The sequence below is a fragment of the Pristis pectinata genome, chromosome 2 (genome assembly GCF_009764475.1).
Source record: "Pristis pectinata isolate sPriPec2 chromosome 2, sPriPec2.1.pri, whole genome shotgun sequence".
In the NCBI taxonomy this organism is placed as follows: Eukaryota; Metazoa; Chordata; class Chondrichthyes; order Rhinopristiformes; family Pristidae; genus Pristis; species Pristis pectinata.
The window spans coordinates 31,638,686-31,656,462 of record NC_067406.1 but is presented as its reverse complement, the minus strand read 5'-3'; the positions used below and the strand labels follow the sequence as shown (position 1 = coordinate 31,656,462).

The window sequence follows — 17,777 nt, the reverse complement described above, 5'->3', positions numbered from 1 at the left end:
TCTGGCCACACAGTCATGAGTGTATAGGGAGTAGAGTAGAGGGCTGAGGACACAGCCTTGTGGGGCACCAGTGTTGAGAATAATCGTGCCGGAGGTATTGCTGCCTATCCTCACTGATTGCAGTCTGTTTGTGAGAAAGTCAAGGATCCGGTTACAGAGGGAGGTGTTGAGTCCCAGGTCTCGGAGTTTGGTGACAAGCTTGCTTGGGATTATTGTATTGAAGGCAGAGCTGTAGTCAATAAACAATAGTCTAATGTAGGTGTCTTTACTGTCCAGATGCTCCAAAGCTGAGTGTAGGGCCAGGGAGATGGCATCCGCTGTAGACCTGTTTCGGCGATAGGCGAATTGCAATGGGTCCAGGTTGTCTGGGAGGCTGGAGTTGATGCGTACCATGATCAACCTCTCAAAACACTTTATGATGGTGGATGTCAGAGCCACTAGTCGGTAGTCACCTTGCTTTTCTTCAGTACCGGCATGATAGTGGTCTTCTTAAAACAGGTGGGAACCTGAGATTGAAGCAGGGAGAGGTTAAATATGTCCGCAAATACTTCTGCCAGCTGATTAGCACAAGATCTGAGAATTAAAGGGAAGTGTTAAGACAGGCTTGAGATGTGTCTATTTTAATGCAAGGAGTATTGTGAACAAGGCAGATGAGCTTAGAGCTTGGATCGATACATGGAGCTATGATGTGGTGGCCATTACGGAGACTTGGGTGGCTCCGGGGCTGGAATGGTTGATTCAAGTGCCAGGTTTTAGATGTTTCAGGAAGGACAGGGAGGGAGGCAAAAGAGGTGGGGGAGTGGCACTGTTGATCGGAGAGAGTGTCACGGCTGCGGAAAAGGTGGACATTGTGGAGGGATTGTCTACGGAGTCTCTGTGGGCGGAGGTTAGGAACAGGAAGGGGTCGATAACTTTACTGGGTGTTTTTTATAGGCCGCCCAATAGTAATAGGGATATTGAGGAGCAGATAGGGAAGCAGATCCTAGAAAGGTGTGAGAATAACAGAGTTGTTGTGATGGGGGATTTTAATTTCCCAAACATTGACTGGCATCTCCAGACAGTGAGGGGTTTAGATGGGGTGGAGTTTGTTAGGTGTGTTCTGGAAGGGTTCTTGACACAGTATGTAGATAGACCTACAAGAGGAGAGGCTGTGCTTGATTTGATATTGGGAAATGAACCTGGTCAGGTGTCAGATCTCTCAGTGGGTGAACATTTTGGTGATGGTGATCATAATTCTATCTCCTTTACATTAGCACTGGAGAGAGATAGGAACAGACAGACTAGAAAGGCGTTTACTTGGAGTAAAGGGAATTATGAGGCTCTCAGGCAGGAAATTGGAAGATTAAATTGGGAACAGATGCTCTCTGGGAAAAGTACGGAAGATATGTGGCAAATATTCAGGGGGTATTTGTGTGGAGTTCTGCATAGACATGTTCCGATGAGACAGAGGAGTCACGAGAGGATACAGGAACCGTGGTGGACGAAGGCTATAATAAATCTAGTCAAAAGGAAAAGAAAAGCATACAAAAGGTATAGAGAGCTAGGCAATGTTAGAGATCTGGAAGAGTACAAGGCTAAAAGTAAGGAACTTAAGAAAGAGATTAGGAGAGCCAGAAGGGGACATGAAAAGGCCTTGGCGGGCAGGATTAAGGAAAACCCGAAGTCGTTCTACAAGTATGTGAAGAGTAAGAAGATGAGATGCGAAAGGATAGGGCCTATCAAGTGCAGCAGTGGGAAAGTGCGTATGGATCCGGAAGAAATAGCGGAGGTACTTAATGAATACTTTACGTTAGTATTCACTACGGAAAAGGATCTAGGGGATTGTAGTGGGGACATGCAGCGGCCTGAAAAGATTGAGCATGTAGATATTAGTAAAGAGGTGGTGCTGAAACTTTTGGAAAACATCGTCAGATAAGTCGCCAGGACTGGATGAGATGTACCCCAGGTTGCTTTGGGAGGCAAAGAAGGAGATTGCGGAGCCTCTGACAATGATCTTTGCATCGTCGATGGAGAGGGGAGAGGTTCCGGAAGATTGGAGGGTTGCAGATGTTGTTCCCTTATTCAAGAAGGGGAGTACGGATAGTCCAGGGAATTATAGACCAGTGAGTCTTAACTCAGTGGTTGGTAAGCTGATGGAGAAGATCCTGAGAGGTATAATATGATTAGGAATAGTCAGTATGGCTTTGTCAAGGACAGGTCCTGCCTTATGAGCCTGATTGAATTTTTTGAGGATGTGACTAAGCACATCGATGAAGGGAGAGCAGTAGATGTAGTGTGTATGGATTTCAGCAAGGCGTTTGATAAGGTACCCCGTGCAAGACTTATGGAGAAGGTGAGGAGACATGGGATCCAAGGGTACATTGCAGTGTGGATCCAGAACTGGCTGGCCCACAGAAGGCAAAGAGTGGTTGTTGAAAGGTCATATTCTTAGTGGAGGTCGGTGACCAGTGGTGTACCTCAGGGGTCTGTACTGGGACCCTTGCTCTTTGTGATTTTTATAAACGACCTGGATGAGGAAGTGGAGGGGTGGGTTAGTAAGTTTGCGGATGACACAAAGGTTGGGGATGTTGTGGATAGAGGTTACAGAGGAACATAGGATGTAAAATTGGGCTGAGAAGTGGCAGATGCATTTCAACCCAGATAAGTGTGAAGTGGTTCATTTTGTTAGGTCAAATATGTTGGCGGAATATAATATTAATGGTAGGACTCTTGACAGTGTTGAGGATCAGAGGGATCTTGGGGTCCGAGTCCATAGGACGCTCAAAGCGGCAGCGCAGGTTCACTCTGTGGTTAAGATAGCATATGGTGTATTGTCCTTCATCAATCGGGGAATTGAATTTAGGAGCCGAGAGGTATTGTTGCAGCTATATAGGTCCCTGGTCAGACCCCACTTGGAGTATTGTGCTCAGTTCTGGTCACCTCACTACAGAAAAGATGTGGAAGCCATAGAGGGGGTACAGAGGAGATTTACAAGGATGCTGCCTGGAATGCGGAGCATGCCTTATGAAAGCAGGCTGAGGGAACTCGGCCTTTTCTCCTTGGAGAGACGGAGGATGAGGGGGGACCTGATAGAGGTATCTAAGGTGATGAGAGGTATTGATCAGGTAGATAGTCAGAGGCTTTTCCCCAGGGCTGAAATGGTGGCCACAAGAGGACATGGGTTTAAGGTGCTGGGCAGTAGAAATAGAGGAGATATCAGGGGTAAGTTTTTTACTCAGAGAGTGGTGAGTGCGTGGAATGGGCTGCCAGCAACTGTGGTGGAGGCGGATACGATAGGGCCTTTCAAGAGACTGTTAGGTAGGTACATGGAGCTGAGTAAAATAGAGTGCTATGGGTAAGCCTAGTAATTTCTAGGGTAGGGACATGTTTGCACAGCTTTGTGGGCCAAAGAGCCTGAATTGTGCTGTAGTTTTTCTATGTTTCTATGTTCTATTTTGTTGATAAGAGGCTAAAAAATGACAGTTGTGGGGCTGTTCCTTTTACTGTTAATTTAAGCACATAACACCGGCATTATGAATGAAACTCATTGGATATTGATAGAACAAATTGCATTTTATCTCTTAATGCTATGATATACAACACTATTCTGGCTGCTTTTGACATCTGTCTTACTCACTAGTACCTCACCAAGTTCATCTTCCCATTGACACAATAAGTCTGGAGAGGATGACTTTCTCTTCCTTGTCTGACTGTGGAGTTAGTGGTGGTTTCTGTAGTTGTGGTTTTTTATTCCTTTCTTCATGCACTGGGTGAAGCTGCTCCCAATCTCCTTCTTCCAGGGATCCTACAACACTATGGGCTGTTTACTTCCTCAGTCATACCCCTGGTTTTTACTTATTTTGTCTTTGCATACAATATCCATAAGTAATTGAACTTCATATGTTTGGTAATTAATTCTTACAGAAAAGTTTCTTTTTCCAAGGGGGAAGGACTAACTTTATCAAAACCTTGTATCCCAGAGTTCCGCACTATGCAGTGCAACTTGCCACAAGCACATTGGTATTATATGACTGACCTTATAAATGGTATGCTTTAAATCAACAAGTTTAAAGAATTCATTTTATAACAATATACTGTGGAGGAGCCAGATCTTACAAAACACATGAAATCTTTATTATCATTTCCCAGGTTTCTGATAATCATCCACATCTATCATTCTGAGATGATATATTCTGTACAGACTAGCACCTGTGATGAGAATTCACTCCTGAGGGCAGATTGAGGGAAGAGAGTGAGCTGCAAAATACCCAGATCTTTTGCAGGTTATTTATGTAAACCATTGAATGGGGCAGAAATCCAATGCACTGCCTCACCTGCTTAGGCACTGCACATATGGAAATATTTCTCCAAGCCTACCCTGTTGAACTCTTTGATTGGGAAGTGTTGAGATTGAGGGATATTTCTATCAATCTTCTATCTCAGTCTTCTCCAGTGATAAGAGTCAAAGTCTGTCCAGCTATTGCATAAAATCATTGAAATTTAAGGAACAGGGAAGGCCATTTGGGCCATTATATCATGTTGGCCAAAATAAGACCTGTTCAGGCCAATCTCTCTTCTCAGTTCCTGTAGGCTAAAGCACATTAAATCCACATCAGTTTACTTTTTAAAATGTGATGAGAGTTTGAGACAGCGCCATCAATTTTTAGGTGAACTTTTCCTCACCTCTAATCTTTCTACCAATGCCAGTCTACCTCTCCCAGTTGTTGATCTTTCTACAAAAAGAAATAGATCCTTCCTGTGCACCCTATCCAGACCTCCAATTTTATGGACTCAATAATCTGCTGGAACACCTTTGCACAAATGTTTTTTCTGTTCATTCAAGGAATATGGGCTTCGTAGGCTGAGTCAGCATTTAATTGCCCATCCCTAGTTACCCTTGAGAAGCTGTCTTCTCGAACTGCTGCATTCCTTGAGTTGTGGGTATCTCCACAACACTGTTAAGGAGAGAGATCCAGGATTTTGACCCAGTAATGGTGAAAAACGATGATATATTTACAAGTCAGGATGATGTGTGGCTTGGAGAGCAACTTCCATTTGGTAGTGTTCCCATGCTTTTGCTGCCCTTGTCCTTCTAGCTGGTAAAAGTCATGGGTTTGTAAGGTGTTGTCCAGGGATTCTTCGTGAGTTGTAGCAGTACATCCTGTAGATGGCACAAACTGCTGCTACGGTGCATCTGTAGTGGACTGAGTGGGTGGTTGTGGATGGGGTGCCTATCAATCTGGCTGCTATGTCTTGTATAGTGTCAACCTTCTTGAGTGTCATTGAAAACTGCACTCATCCAGGCAAATGCAGAGTATCCATCACACTCCTGACTTGAGTCTTGTTGATGGTGGACAGGCTTTGGGGAGTTAGCAGGTGATTCCTAGCCTCTGACCTGCTCCTGTAGCCACATTGTGTATATGGCTACTCCACATCTGGTCAATGGTAACCCCCAGGAAATAGACAGAGAGTAGAAATAAACTCATCATTTTTTTTCATTGAGAAGCTTTGACACGTGAAGTGTCGCAGGAGTGAGTGCTGGAGCCCCAGCTTTTCACAACCTAGGTCAATGATTTGGCTGAGGAGACCAAGTGTAAAATATCCAAGTTTGCTAATGATGCAAAACCAATCTATGTTATGAGAAGGTTGCATAAAGACTTCAACGGGATAGAGACAGATGGAATGAATTGCCAGTGGTAGTCAAAATATAATGTGGAAAAATGTGAGGTAGAAAAAACAGAAAGCTGAAATACTTTTTAAATGGTGAGAAATTATAACACGTTTGTTATAATTTTGTTATAATGTTGTTATAACATTATAACATGGCTGACACAAGGGGACATAATTTTAAGGTGATTGGAAGAAGGTATAAGGGGAATGTCAGGGGTAAGTTTTTTTACACAGAGTGGTCGGTGTGTAGAACGCACTGCTTGCAGAGGTTGTGGGGGCAGATACATTAGGGACATTTAAGAGGCTCTTAGATAGACACGTGAATGATAGAAAAATAGGGGGCTATGTGGGAGGGAAGGGTTAGACAGATCTTAGAGCAGGATAAAATGTCAGCACAACATTGTGGGCTGAAGGGCCTGCACTGTGCTGTACTGTTTTATGTACTATGTTTCAGTTCAGAGGGACCTGGTATCCTTGTACATGAATCACCAAGAATTATCATGAAGATACAGCAAGCCATTAGGAAAGCAAAAAATATGTTGGCCTTTATCGCAAGAAAATTTGAGTACAAGAAGAAAGCTATTTAACTGGTGAGAGAGTGCATCTGTAATATTGTGTCTGATTTCCCTACCTTAAGAAAAATATTGTTGTGAGAGAGGTTGGGGAGTACATTAAAGATTCAACAAATTAATTCCTGGGATAGGGTTTGTCCTTTGAGGCGAGATTAAGATGATCGGGCTATATTCTCTGTGTGTAGAAGAATGACGTGATTTCATTGAAACATGCAAAATTCTTATCAGGATAACAAAATAGATGCAGTTTCCCCTGAATGGGGTGTCTAGAACTGGTATCATAGTCTCAAAATACGGGGAGACGTGAGAAGTAAGTTCTTCCATCACAAGGTAGTGAATCTTTGGAATTCTCTACCCAAAATGGCAGTGAATGTTTAGTTGCTATGTATATACTCAAGACAGAAGTTGATAGATTTTTTGTATATTTTAGGGAATCAAAACATTGGGATCAATGCAGGCAAGTGATGCTGAGGTAAAAGATGGGCCAGGAAATTTCTGAATGGCTAAGCACCACAAAGGGACGAGTGACCTACCCCTAAATTTTGCTCCTACTTTTTTTTTAAGGTTCTTAATATGGAAACTGAAACTGCACAGCATATTGGAACCATGATTTAATCAAGTTTCTATATTGTGGTTTGTTTTCTTTAATTTTTATTTTTTTCTTAGCGGTTTGAATTTAAGGGCAATGAAAACAGGTTGTAACTATCACTCTCTAAATTCACATTTTATCTGTAACCATACCATCATTTGTATTGTAAATTTAATTTCAACCCTACAGCTGAATGATTGTGGGACTGCATGTGAAGGCAAAGAGGATGGGGAGTGGTGAAATTAGTCATGGCCAGTAGCATGGCACAAGCCCATGGTAAAATAACAGCCCTGTTTGTATCAAACCTCTTTCATTTTCACTGAAGTCAATGGAGCTTTCAGTTCCTGACTGGCCACAAGGTAATTTTGTGGTTGTGGCGACTCACCGTTTAGTCGGGCGAACCGGCTCGGCAGTCGGGTCGCGCGGTGTCGGAGCGACGAGGCCCAAGATGGCGGCGGGCCTCGTCTTTCCCGAGCGACGGGGAGAACTCGTGCGCGGGTAAGTCTTGATGACGTAGTACTTACGCCATTGCCAGTTGCTTTGGGCGGGAACAGTCTCCCTTAAAGGGCCCGCGGAAGGCGGGAAAATAAACCACTTCTTGTTCGACGATCCTCCGACTAGCGTCTTGTTTTATTTCGCGGTAGCAACCGCTACATTGGTGACCCCGACGGTCCAAACGGATTTTGGACCCGCGCAGTAGCCGACAGCACAGCAGCCAACGCAGTGGCCCTCAAGCTGCCCACCTTTTGGACACTTCGGCCCAGCGTCTGGTTTGACCAGGCCGAAGCACAATTCCACCTTCGGCAGATCACCTCCGACTCCACGAAGTACTACCATGTGGTTAGCTCTCTGGACCAAGAGACAGCTGCCCAGGTTGGGGACTTCATCCAGTCACCTCCAGAGGAAGATAAGTACCCGGCTTTCAAAGACCTTTTGATTCAGACCTTCGGCCTCTCCCGTCGTGAGCGCGCTGCCCGCCTGCTTCATCTGGATGGCCTGGGGGACAGATCCCCATCCGCCCTAATGAATGAGATGCTGGCATTGGCCGAGGGACACAAGCCATGCCTGATGTTCGAACAGGCCTTCCTCGAACAGCTCCCCGATGACATCCACCTGTTGTTAGCTGACGCCGACTTCAGCAACCCCTGTGAGGTGGCTGCCCGGGCAGATGTCCTGTGGAGGGCCAAGCGCGAGAGCGGCTCGTCCGTCAGTCAAATCACCAGGCCACGAGCCCAACGCCCACCTCGCCCAGCCCCAGCAACCGAGCAACCACGCCCCAGGAACGCAGACGACGACACGGGTGACCAGCTGTGCTTCTACCATCAGAGGTGGGGTGCAGAGGCCTGTCGATGCCGCCCACCCTGCAAGTTTCAGGGAAACGCCAGGGCCAGCCACCGCTGATGGCTACGGTGGCTGGCTGCCGACAGAGGCTCCTATTCGTTCAGGACAAGAAATCTGGACGGCGTTTCCTCGTTGATACTGGAGCGGAGGTCAGTATTTTGCCCCCGACCGGCCGTGACACTCGTAACAGGCCACCCGGTCCTCTACTCAATGCCGCCAACGGTACAACGATACGGTCTTTCAGCACCCGTACACTTCAATTACAATTCGGCGGCAGCCGTTTTACCTGGACCTTCACCCTTGCCACAGTCGCCCGACCACTCCTAGGAGCTGATTTCCTTCGGGCCCACAACCTGTTAGTCGACCTGCGAGGGAAGCGGTTAGTCCACTCTAGCACCTTCCAGACCTATCCCCTGGGAGAAATCAGCACACCAGCCCTGCGCCTAGACTCCATTTCCCTTTCTGGCAACGATTTCGCCAAGCTCCTAGCCAAATTCCCATCAATTTTGGCACCTTCGTTTACGAATTCTAGGCCCAAACACGGGGTACGACACCACATCATTACTACAGGGCCACCCCCTCATGCCCGAGCACGACAATTACCTCCAGACAAGCTCCGCCTGGCAAACGAAGAGTTCCGTCACATGGAGGAGCTGGGGATTGTTCGCAGGTCAGACAGCCCCTGGGCCTCCCCCTGCACATGGTCCCCAAAGCCACCGGAGGGTGGAGGCCCTGCGGCGACTATCGCAGGCTGAATGACGCTACCACCCTGGACCGCTATCCCATCCCTCACATCCAGGACTTTGCAGCGAACTTACACGGGGCCCGCATCTTTTCCAAAGTGGACCTCGTTCGGGGATACCACCAAATCCCGGTCCATCCGGATGACGTCCCCAAGACTGCGATTATCACCCCATTCGGCCTGTTCGAATTCCTTCGGATGCCGTTCGGCCTTAAGAACGCCACGCAGACCTTCCAGCGGCTGATGGACGCGGTAGGCCGAGACCTGGATTTCGTGTTCATTTACTTAGACGACATACTGATCGCCAGCCGTAACTGCCAGGAACACCTTTCCCACCTCCGCCAGCTGTATTCCCACCTCCACGATTTCGGCCTCACGATCAACCCGTCCAAGTGCCAATTCGGACCTGACTCTATCGATTTCCTCGGCCACAAAATCACCAGTGACGGGGCAACACCCCTACCTGCCAAGGTGGACGCTATCCGCCATTTTGCCCACCCCGACACAGTCAAAGGCCTACAGGAATTCCTTGGGATGGTCAACTTTTACCATCGGTTCATCCCTGCAGCAGCCCGTATCATGCGCCCTCTGTTCTCGCTGCTGGCTGGTAAGGGCAAGGACATCACCTGGACTGACGAGGCTGCGGCTGCTTTCGTTAAGGCCAAAGACGCCCTGGCAGATGCCACGATGCTTGTACACCCCAGGACTGACGTCCCGACTGCCCTCACGGTAGACGCGTCCAACACCACGGTGTGTGGGGTACTGGAACAGCTACTTGAAGGCCGCTGGCAACCCTTGGCATTTTTCAGCAAGCACCTTAGACCGCCCGAACTGAAGTACAGCACTTTTGATCGGGAACTTCTAGCACTGTATCTGGCAGTCCGGCATTTCCGATACTTTCTAGAAGGCAGGCCTTTCACTGCTTTCACCGATCATAAGCCTCTGTCCTTTGCCTTCTCCAAAGTCTTCGATCCCTGGTCAGCTCGTCAGCAGAGACATTTATCCTACATTTCCGAATTCACAACTGACATCCAACATGTCTCCGGAAAGGATAATGTCGTTGCTGATGCACTTTCCAGACCAACCATCCACAACCTATCCTTGGGTGTCGACTACACGGCCCTAGCTGACGCACAGCAAGCCGACGACGAACTGCCCAGCTACAGAACCGCAGTCTCGGGTCTGCAGCTCCGAGATTTCTTGGTTGGTCCAGGTCAGCGGACCCTACTTTGCGACGTTGCGACTGGTCAGCCCCGCCCTATAGTCCCTGCAGCCTGGCGGAGACGCGTTTTTGACTCAGTGCATGGGTTGGCGCACCCGTCCATCAGATCTACTGTCCGACTGGTCGCCAGCAAGTTTGTCTGGCATGGCCTGCGCAAACAGGTCAGTGAGTGGGCCAGGACTTGTCCGCACTGCCAGACGTCAAAAATCCAGCGACACACCAAGGTCCCACCACAGCAGTTCGAGCCTACCCGTAGGAGGTTCGACCACATACACGTCGACCTCGTGGGCCCTCTGCCAGTTTCAAGAGGAGCCCGGTACCTCCTTACCATCGTGGACCGGTTCACAAGGTGGCCAGAGGCAACCCCCCTGACTGACATCACAACTGATTCCTGCGCCCGGGCACTGCTCACAACTTGGGTCTCACGTTTTGGTGTTCCGGCCCACATCACTTCAGACAGAGGCACCCAATTCACTTCCAGTCTCTGGGCTGCATTAGCGAACCTGCTAGGGACGCAGCTGCACACCACCACGGCCTACCATCCTCAATCAAACGGGTTGGTGGAACGTTTTCACCGCCATCTGAAATCAGCCTTGATGGCCCGCCTGAAGGGTCCTAACTGGGTTGACGAGCTGCCTTGGGTCCTGCTCGGCATACGCACTGCCCCCAAAGGAGACCTCCGCACTTCGTCAGCTGAACTTGTGTACGGGGCGCCCCTAGTTGTCCCCGGGAATTTCATACCTGCCCTTCGGGACCAAGGGGAACAACCCCCAGCAGTCCTACAAAGACTGCGCAAGAAGCTTGGCAACTTGGCCCCGATTCCCACCTCACGGCACGGTCAAGCCCCATCCTGCCAGCCCAAGGAACTACGGGACTGTAAGTTTGTTTTCGTTCGCAGGGGCACACCTCGGGCACCATTGCAACGACCATATGAGGGACCGTTCCGAGTCATACGGAATAATGGATCCACCTTTATTTTGGACATTGGAGGCAGGGAACAGGTTTTCACGGCGGACCGCCTCAAACCGGCCCATTTGGATCTGCAACAACCTGTCGAGGTTGCAACGCCGCGACGCAGAGGCCGGCCCCCTAAGCGGTAGCTGGCATAGCCCACGGACCTTGGGGACTGTATCGCCGGTTCTGGGGGGGGTTGTGTGGCGACTCACCGTTTAGTCGGGTGAACCGGCTCGGCAGTCGGGTCGCGCGGCGTCGGAGCGATGAGGCCCAAGATGGCGGCGGGCCTCGTCTTTCCCGAGCGACGGGGAGAACCCGCGCACGGGAAAGTCTTGATGACGTAGTACTTATGTCATTGCCGGTTGCTTTGGGCGGGAACAGTCTCCCTTAAAGGGCCCGCGGAAGGTGGGAAAATAAACCACTTCTTGTTCGACAATCCTCCGACTAGCGTCTTGTTTTATTTCACGGTAGCAACCGCTACATGGTACTGGTTTTCATCCATTTCACTCTATTGTCTCACAACTCACGACATAGGGACCACAAGTATTTCTCCAGTGTAAATGAGTTTACATTTTCCTCAAATTCAGTAATTTTACCATAACACAGGAGCGTAGCAGTTAGCATAATGCTATTACAGAGCCAGCAACCCGGGTACAATTCTGGCCACTGTCTGTAAGGAGTTTGTACGTTCTCCATGTATCTGCATGGGTTTCCTCCAGGTGCTCCGGTTTCCTCCCACATTCCAAACGCATATGGGTTAGGAGTTGTGAGCATGCTATGTTGGCGCCGGAAGTGTGGTGACACTTGTGGGCTGCCCCCAGAACACTCTACGCAAAAGATGCATTTCACTGTGTGTTTCGATGTACATGTGACTAATAAAGATATCTTATAACCTATGACTGTTCTGGACATTGGCTGGCTTCTAGAATCAACCATGTTATGCAGATTTTCCAGATCATGGAGTCTGGAAATGCTCTGAAATTAACAGACAGAAACTCATCATAGTTCCATTCTGCTAGTTTTTCCAAGGCTCAGTTGCATCTCACCTGTATAGTATTCTTAAAGCTTCATTCAGAGAACAAAGTTCAAACAGTTAATTCAAGACTTGATATCACTTTTAAAATAGCAAAACACAGCAGCTCCCAGTACCTAATTGATTAATGTTGATTAAAATAAGAATATTATTCATGAAAAAAACCACATTGCAGTTAATTTCAAGACATTCACAAGACCAATAATGAAGGCAGAAATTGAATTCTCAGAACAAGCAGCCCTTCTCCTGAAAACCTCTGTGGACCAGCATACTTATCCTTTAATAAAACTTTTCAGATAATGAAACTTACTTGTCTTAACTCGCATGAAGAAATTTGGATAATCCCCATGTTAATCAAGCCTGGTATAGCATTGCTTCTTCAAATATTTTGTGTACGTAACTTTCATTGTACTTTTTTATGCTTTATTAGGAAAATATTTTCTGTAATTTCTGTCATAAGTTTTGTGTTTAAATGGATGTTGTTTTCAGAGTAACAAGGCTTTGTTACAGGTACAACAGATTGTTGTGAGTCCAGACATGCCAAACTGTGCTTTCAACTCATTCTCTGACACAGTGTTGTTTATATCATGATACTTCAAATGTTGTCTTCCAAAACCTGCACATTTGGAAATTTTGAATTACCTGCAATTTTATAACATACATTCATAATTAAGATATTTTTACAATGTTGTATTGCTGCTTCGGAAAGTAATTAAGACCAACAAGTTGTATTCATACTCTTATGAAAGTCAAATATCTTACAAAAAGCTTCACAATTATGTATTCAAATGAAATTTGATACAGAATCTTTAAGATATCTTTATTAGTCACATGTACATCAAATCACACAGTGAAATGCATCTGTTTTGCGTGGAGTGTTCTGTGGGCAGTCCACAAGTGTTGCCACGCTTCCAGCGCCAACATAGCATGCCCACAACTTCCTAACCCGTACATCTTTGGAATGTGGGAGGAAACCGGAGCACCCGGAGGAAACCCACACAGACATGGGGAGAACACGGAGAATATGAGAACCTGAGTCTCATATTGCGATATTAACTCTATGGCCAATAGTTTGGTTAAAGACCCTATTAAAGGAGAAAGGAAGTGAAGAAGAAGGAGATACTTGGAGAGGGGACTCGGAACTTCAGGTCTCGAGAACTGAAGGCATGGCCATCAGTAGAGAAGCAGTGGAAAAGGAGATGTCAAAGGGGAGTTGGAAGCCAGCTGTAGCAGGATGTGGGCCTAGACTGGATTACAGAGATAGGAAGGGACAAGGCTTTGGAGAGATTTGAACACAAAGAATAAGAATTAAAATTTTGATCTTATGCTGAACCATGAGCTAAAGTAAATGACTAATTATAGGAGTGATGTTGAATAATATTTAATATAAATCAGGCTGCAAAGCTTAATTTTCCCTCTGGAGAAAATGTAGGCTGGTTGGGTCAGTATCAGAATAGTTGACTCTGAAGGTTACATAGTATCAATGAGGTTACATGATTTCTTGGCCTTTCTCCATAAACATTCTGAAGCATTAGAATTTTGAATTTCTTCCTTGCAATATAAAGAAAGATTATTGTCATTGATCCAAAATTTTTGATGCATTAAACAAACAACAAAAGGTACGTGAAGAACTAAATGTGGGACTGGCATTATCCCATCCCAACAGGAACGCACTTTTTAAAAATTTGTTATTTTATTCAGTTTCTAACTTTTAGGTACATTTCATGCAATGTCTGCACAGGCTGTTGCCGGATCACCTCCTCACTTTCTCTCTACCTTGAAGCCACAGAAAGTGGTTGAGAATGTTGATGTCCTCCTTTCCTGCTCAGTGTCTGGTAAGTAAAATAAACCCTTAGAATGCCTGTACTGTATGTTGCTCACTATGAGAGATCATGGGTTATCCAATGAAATTGTGTATCATTAAATTTAACAACTCTAAAAGAGGATGCTTTCTATAATTCAGAAACTTAATAGTGGCTGTTTAAAAACCTTATGATCATAGGATTATTATTGGCATGGGTGGAGGCCATTCAGAGGCTCAAGTTTGTGTCAACTTCAGATAGAGCAATTCCATCCCATGTTCTTTTCCCTTATACCTGCATGCTATTTTTCCCAGTGTCTGATTGATTTGCATAAGTACTTCTGTAACAATTTCCACAATAAGCTGTAATAATCTGAAAATTAATAAAAATGGAAAATGCTCTGTGCACTAGTATTGTAATAGAGTAGAATATCATGCTTTTAATTCTACTAACAGGATTCAGATTGAAATCAGTAGCAAAGATTCTCCATGCCCTAAGGGAAATGACTCTGTTATTACACATCCAAAATAAACCAGCTGCAAATTCATCAGAGTTGACAATCAGACAAAATGGTTATTGCAGGCTTCTTTTCTGATTGTTTCCCTCTCACAAATACACTGTCTCTTGCTGACAGAAGGTAATCAACAGAAAATCTTCATGTATACAAAAGTTTGGTCCCTAAAACTATCACCTTATTTCATGAATGTTCATATCTTGCACATTATCATGAAATCAGTAATGTAAAATATTTTCAAAACAAAATAGTAAAATAATATTAGTAAGAAGATTGAAAGAAGCCAATCCATTCATTCTCTCTACAAAAATACCATCTCCAGATGCTTATTTAATTACCCCCTTTAATTTATTTGCTCTCAGAATGTGAAAATCTTCAGTAAGGCCAACATTTATTGTCCATCACTGATAAGGATTTTCACCTGACATGGTAGTTAAAAGCCAATCACATTGGTAGTTCTGGAGTCACATATCTTCTCTGAGCCATGCAGAGAAGTCATAAACTCTAGGAGTATTTGTCAGAATCTTACAAGTGAGAATATCTCTGCAATCTCTTCCAGATCTTAAACCATTATTATTTCCATCTTATTTCCATCCTTTTGTGGCCAAATGATGAATATTGGCTTGGGTTGTGATAATTCCAAGTCCCATTTTACTTCTGATTTAATACTTGTTGCAAACATCATAAGAAAGACACTTCGCAGCAGAGAAAAAGAGAGCAAATTGATAAACATTTTATCAAAATATTTTCTATTCAACATAATAAATACTAAATTTAACATTCAGTCACTGCATAGCAGTAACCATGGTTTATCCTTTTATGTTAATTTTACAGAGGATGTATTTTTCCAAGTTGGCATATGTTCATTTAAGTTTATGTCAAATATATAATTATTTATTTGCTACACAGGTGATCCAGAGCCAGAAGTAGCCTGGTACAAAGGAGACAAGCAGCTTACCAAAGTCCTTGAACCAACTAGATATGAAATGTTAAAAGATGGCAAAGTTCACACCCTCAAACTACACAGGTGAATGGCTATCCTGAATGAAATTTATGGAACACATCACTCAGCCCATCATGTCCTTCCCTGCCAAAAATGGATTTAAGGTTAATCCCTCTTCTCAGCACTTCATCATAGTTCTACAGGTTCTCACTCTCCAAGGGCTTCTCCATGTAATTTTTAAATGCGATGAGGATTTCTGCCTCCAACATCCTTTCAGAAGGAAACTGAACCCCCATCCCCGCCACACCCCCCCCCCCATGAGTTTATAGAGAGCATGGGAAGCAGAACCTGATATGTCAAGCAAGCTGAAACATAAAAGCACTCTGGATCCTGGCCCACTCTGGACCCCTTCTCTGGCGGCAAACCGACCCATATCCCTGACCTCGGGTGTTTCAGACCCCAGCTCCAGTCGCACACCCAGCCTGTACTCCCAGTAATAGGCATCTGACCTTGCACATATGCATAAACGTGGTCTGCGGATGATGAGGAAGAGTTAGTGGACTAATGAATGAGCCAGATGCTGAACCATCAGGATTTCCAAACAATCGGATATCATGCTATTGGAATGTTACTGCATTTAGGAGCGCTCTGTGCAAAATGTTACCTGCTCTTTATCTGCAAGTTTTAGCAATCTCTTTTTGTCATCTATTTTTGCGACTATCTTTCACACTGTTTACTATATCTCCAAGCTTTGTGCATTCTGTTGAAATAATAGCTTCTGACAAACAAGACCAAAGTTGCACAGCTGGAGCAACACGCAAAAAGTGCTGGAGGAACTCAGTAGGTCAGACGACATCCATGGAGGGAAGTAAACTGTCGATGTTTCGGGCTGAGACCCTTCATCAGGACTGGGAAGGAAGAGGGCAGAAGCCAAAATAAGAAGGTTGGGGGAGGGGGAGGAGCACACGCAGGTAGGTGATAGGTGAGTTTAGGTGAGAGGGGGGTGTGGGAGGGGGAGATGATGTAATAAGCAGAGAGGTGATGGGTAGAAGAGGCCAAGGGCTGAAGGAATCCATAGGAGAGGGCAGTGGACCATGGAATAAAGGATAGGGGAGGAGAGGAGATGGGCAGGTCATCAAGGCAGGGGAAGAGAGCCATAGGAATAAGGGAGGACAAAGAAATGGGGGAGGAAAGAAAAAGAAGGGGTGGGGTTACCGAAAGTTAGAGAAATCGATGTTAAGGCCATCAGGTTGGAGACTCTTGGTCAAAATTGTTGGTAGGTTAATTGGCAACTGTAAATTGCCCCTGATGTAGATGGTAGGAGAATTGGGGGCAGTTGAAATTGGGACTAGCTTGGATAGACATCTTGGTCGGCATGGATGAGTTGGGCCGAAGGGCTTGTTCCCATGCTGTATAAGTCTATGACTCTTTGAAGTATCAAAGTTATGCAGGAGTTATAAAGAATGACAATTTTGAATAGGAGGCTTTGAAGGAAACTGATCAGAAAGGGCCAAGGGGTAACAGGTGAGCATGACTTAATGCGGGATATGATAAAAACAAAAGAATTTTCATTGAGCTGAAGATAGAAGGCTGGCCAGGAAACCATTGGGTCAGGCCTGGAGGTGATAAACCCCTGGATGAAAGTTTCACCACCAGATAGATTGTAATAGAGATGAAGGTTTGCACTGTTACGGAAGTGGAAGGATGTGGTCTTTGAAGAATGGAGTAGTTAATACATTTGAGTGTTATACCAAGATTGCAAATAGCTAATACTGGCAACAGTCATTGAAGAGAATGGAATCTATGGCAAGGTTAGAGAGAAGTGGTGGTGGTGGTGGTGGTTGAAGATTTCTCCAGTGCAAATCAGAGAAATTGCGGCATATCTGAGACTCCATTGTTAACTTTGAGTTCGGATGAAGGACCATTGACCTGAAATGCTGAAATATCTCTCATTCCACAGATGCTGCCTAACCTGCTGAGTGTTATGAGTATTTTTAGTTTTTAGTCCATTTTAATTTTAGAATTTTCCAAATTCAGAAATTGTCTCACAGCTTTGGGTTGTTTCTGTGCTATACAACTTTGTGATTCTATGACCATCTCAAGCAGAGCAGAAACAATTTATTAGAATGTAGTTGGGCTGCAGGATTTCCTCTGAGAAGCTGGGAGTGTTTCCCTTAGAGTAGAGTCATAGATTCATAGAGCAATGCAGCACAGATACAAGGCCTTCAGCCCAACCAGTCCATGCTGACCAGGTGTACAGTAAGATTGGTAAAAGGAGGTATATTCAAAACTTTGTGACTCTTTTGAGTAAACATGTAGAAACATTTTCAGTGACACAATGACTATTAACCACTGATTTAGTGGCAGTACAGCAAGAACTGATACAAAGCCCTTTTTTTTACACTGAATTGCTGTG

The 17,777-nt window shown here is 45.4% G+C and overlaps 1 long non-coding RNA gene across 1 annotated transcript in view; it reads left to right on the top strand.

The window, feature by feature from the left end:
- LOC127567502 (uncharacterized) overlaps positions 1 to 13,895 on the top strand; it is a 30,846-nt gene extending 16,951 nt beyond the window's left edge. Inside the window, exon 5 of the long non-coding RNA XR_007955887.1 lies at positions 13,804 to 13,895. This is a non-coding gene — a long non-coding RNA (uncharacterized LOC127567502). The remainder of the gene's footprint in view (positions 1 to 13,803) is intronic.
- Positions 13,896 to 17,777: the final 3,882 nt, after the last annotated feature.